Source organism: Sceloporus undulatus, chromosome 7 (assembly GCF_019175285.1).
Source record: "Sceloporus undulatus isolate JIND9_A2432 ecotype Alabama chromosome 7, SceUnd_v1.1, whole genome shotgun sequence".
NCBI lineage: Eukaryota > Metazoa > Chordata > Lepidosauria > Squamata > Phrynosomatidae > Sceloporus > Sceloporus undulatus.
Window position 1 is genome coordinate 8,802,819 of NC_056528.1, and position 4,105 is coordinate 8,806,923.

Consider the following 4,105-nt stretch of genomic DNA (forward strand, 5'->3'; position numbering starts at 1 on the left):
GTTTGATTTCCCGCTCGGCCATGGAAACAGACCTTGGGTGAGTCGCATATTCTCAGCCCCAGAAAACCCCATTAAAGGGTCACCATAAGTTGGAAATGACTTGAAGGCACAAAAGTACTGCCTCTAACTATGATTTGTTGTCATAATAATAAATACTCCAGTCTACTCTTCGGGCGAATTATTTGTATTGTATTGTATTGTATTAGAGTTGTATTGTATTTTATATGTGTGTTGGTTTTTATTATTGTATTATTGTCTTGTATTTTTATTGTGTTCACAAGCCGCCTTGATTGTATGGGAAGAGGCGGGATATAAATAAAAATTATTGTTGTTGTTGTTGTTGTTATTATTATTATTATTTTCTTCCACTTTCAGGCTGTATTTAACATGCAAGATCCTTTCAATGGATGGCCCAACCATGAAGGTGCAAAGCTTGCAAACGCAGACAAGGATCGCAGCTTCTCCTGGCAAGGAATTAAATGTTCTCCTGGTCTCCGGCAAAAGCTAAAAACCATGTCTCCCATCTTCTCTTTCCCTTCCTCCCTGAAGTTGCTGCTGGTAAGTTGTGGTTATTCATCCACGCAAAGGAGGAAAGAAATGTTCTTTTTCAGAAAGGAGTTCTGTCACTTCAATCTTGCTAATGCATGTTTCCCTATATTAGGATCAGGACTGTCACAGCCTGCAACTTCGGTAGCTGCCCCATCTACCGCACCTTTATCAGGACATGGGATTTTTAATAACGCAAGTGCTTATCTCTGGCTCATCCTTTCCAATCTCCTCCTGCAGAGGTTAGTGAGCATATCTATGTATATATGTATGAGGATGATGTTGTACAAGCCAAGCTTCGCATGCAAAAAACCCTACGTGTCTTCTATGGGATGGGACAGTGGCAATGCCAATGTGGCAATGAGTCTGCTCTAGTTTCTAGTATGAACTTGAAACAAGTTAGCCAAGGTGCTGAATCTAATCTCTGTGCGCCTAGAATTCAATTGGCTTGAACTGAGCGGAGAATCGAACCCGGATCTCCAGAATCAGTATGTAGAGAGATCTTATAGCACCTTTGAGACTCACTGAAAGAAAGAAGTTGGCAGCATGAGCTTTCCTAGACTTAAGCCCATTGTGGAAATGCAGTTTGACACCACTTTCAGTGCTGCAGCTCTGCAATCCTTGGATCTGTAGTTTTGCAAGGTCTTTAGCCTTCTCTGCCCAAGATGGCTGGCGCCTCACCAAAGTCCAAATCCAAGGATTCATTGGATGGAGCCATGATGGTTAAAGTGGTTTCAAACTGCATTATTTCATGGTGTTAGTGTTGGACTATGACCCTGGAAACCAGGGTTTGGGTCCCTGCTCAGCTTGGATGGCGTTGGGAAAGTCACACTCTCTCAACCTCAGGGGGAAGCAATAGCAAACCTCCTCTGAGCAAAACTTGCCAAGAAAATCCCAGGATAGGTTTGCCTTGTGATCGCCATAAGACTTAAAGGGAGACAACAACAAGCTGCACCCAAGTTCACTAATACAACTCTTTCTTGTCATGGGCACAGCTTTTAACACTTGGCCGTGATGCTAAAGAGTACTCTAAAACCCATCTGCCTGGTGGCAGAGGCCCAATGCAGGATACCCTCCAAAGTGGTTTGGCACCTTGGAAAGGTCATTTTGAGGCATGGAACCTGGAATGGATCCACTGCCCTACTGACATGGAAGGCAGAAGCCACTGGGCCAGTTTTCCCATTGAACGGGGAACCTTTGCAGCAAGAAGTGCACAGACGTGTGACACCCCAAAACCTCTCCGACTGCAGCATCGCTCATCCGCAGTCTGTCTTTGCATCCGAAAACTCCAGTGCGGCAGTAAACCCGGCCTGGCCGACTGCCTTGCCTGCCTTTGATGCCTTTTCCTGGCAATAAAACTCTCTCTAAGCTTTGTAATAAATTTGTCAACTTTGGGAACGGCTCTGCCCAGTTTTTTATTGCTGGCTTGCAAGGCGATATCAATCCCGCCTTATTCCACTGGGAGAGGAAGGCTCTCTCTCTCTCTCTTTTGCCAGAACAGCAGCAGTCTCCCTTGCTGAGTTCAAAAGAGAGAAGAATAGAATCCCAAATCATTGCAGCAACGAAAGGGAGTGCGTTCCCAATGTCTCTTTCTGCAGCATTTCGGACATAGAAGGCCACATCTGCACTGCAGACATATTCCAGTTTGATTATGTGCCTTCAAGTCATTCCCAACTTATGGCAACCTTAAGGCGGAGCCTATGGTTTGTTCAGAGGAGGTTTGCCATTGCCTTCCTTTGAGGCTGAGAGAGTGGGACTTGCACAAGGTCACCCAATGGGTTTCTGTGGCCGAACCTGGATTCGAACCCTGGTCTCCAGAGTCGTAATCCAATGCTCAAACCACACTGGCTCTGTAGTGTACCATTCCAGGCCCAAATAAACAATCCTGCCGCAATGGCGAAAAACCAATAACCACAAATGATGGCATCGTTAGGTTTCTTATTGCTCTGAAAAGTCCATAAAGTTTTCCGCAAAGCCTTGTTAGCCGTGAACTGGACAGTGGCGCTGGCAGGCATTTTATTTCCCTTGGAGGAGTTAGGGATATATTTTCTTTTGTTGCGTTTATTTTGACTGCGCTAGAGGAACCGGAGGAAAGGAGAGATACCCCAAGAGGAGGGTTAGCCAAAGATCTGGCCTTGCCGTCATTCCCAAAAGGGTGTCTCTTTTTGCCTGACAAAAAGGGGGACATCTCTCATGTTCTCCCTGGATGGGGCTGAGGATGGCTGTCAAGGAGGATGAGCTCCAATTGCCATTGATTTGCACAGCAATTTTTGCAGGAGCGCATAACCCGTCCTTTGCAATTGTCGCTAGGAAAGTCACTGGCACATTCCTTTCCAAGGAACAAAATCATTGCAGATAATTCATCCTTCTATCTAAGGTGTGCGTGGTTTGTCTTTTTTCTTTTTCTCCAGCCTAGAAAATTAACGAGCCTCTCAGTTAGAAAAGATGGAGCTGAACCCTGGTCGTCCCAAGTAAACTAGGCTGTTGTTGCACTGCAGAATTAATGCCTTTTGATGCCGCTTTAACAACCACGGCTCCATCCTAGGAAACCGTGGGATTTGTATTTTGTTGGGGCATCAGAGCTCTCTAACAGAGAAGGCGAAATATCTCACCAAGCTACAGATTCTAGAACTCCATAGCATGGCCCCATGGCAGTTAAAGTGGTGTCAAACTGCATTAATTCTGCAGTGCATATGCAGTTGTAGACGCATGAAATCAGTACTGAATGGCAAGCTTGCAAATGTAACCCTCTCCTCTTCTCCTTTCAGTTCCAGTTTGGCTTCTAAGGTTCACCATTTCCTTTGTGTAGCCCATTTCTAATAGCCTTTCCATACAGACCCCCAAGGACCAAGACACATTTCCAACTGTCCTTATCTCACCAACAGCCTTGTTAAACAGGATGGTGTTGTTGTTGTTGTTGTTGTGATGTGTATTTCTGGTTGACTCTGGCTTATGGCAACCCAGACAGAGGATTTTCTTGGCATGAAGGTCTGCCATTGCTTTCCTCTGAGCTTGAATCAATGTGACTTTCCCAAAGCCACACAGTGGGCTTCCATGGCTGAGGGAACATGATTTCCTTTTCCCATGAGCTGGGATTCGAACTCTGGCTTCCTAGAGTCCTAGTACAATATTCAAAACACTACAGTTATCTATCTATCTATCTATCTATCTATCTATCTATCTATCTAATCCTATCTATCTAATCATCTATCCATCCATCCATAATTTTTCCTTCCTTCCTTCCTTCCTTCCTTCCTTCCTTCCTTCCTTCCTTCCTGCCTGCCTGCCTGCCTGCCTGTCTGCCTCTCTCTCTCTCTCTCCATCCATCCATCCATCCATAGTCTCTCTTGCTCCCTTCCTTCCTTCCATCCATCTCACCTATCTCTCTCTATCAATCGATTGATCGGTCCACCCATAATCTCTCTTTCACCTTCCTTCCTTCCTTCCTTCCTTCTCTAACCACTCATCTGTCTGCCTCTCCCTCTCCCCTCCCTCGCTCCCTTCTTGCCTATCTATCTATCTATCTATCTATCTATCTATCTATCTATCTATCTATCTA

General features: G+C 45.2%; 1 long non-coding RNA gene across 1 annotated transcript in view; it reads left to right on the forward strand.

The window, feature by feature from the left end:
* Positions 1-381: 381 nt before the first annotated feature.
* Positions 382-4,105, forward strand: part of LOC121936898 — a 6,266-nt gene continuing 2,542 nt past the window's right edge. The window contains exons 1-2 of the long non-coding RNA XR_006105043.1: positions 382-558; positions 662-788. This is a non-coding gene — a long non-coding RNA (uncharacterized LOC121936898). The remainder of the gene's footprint in view (positions 559-661; positions 789-4,105) is intronic.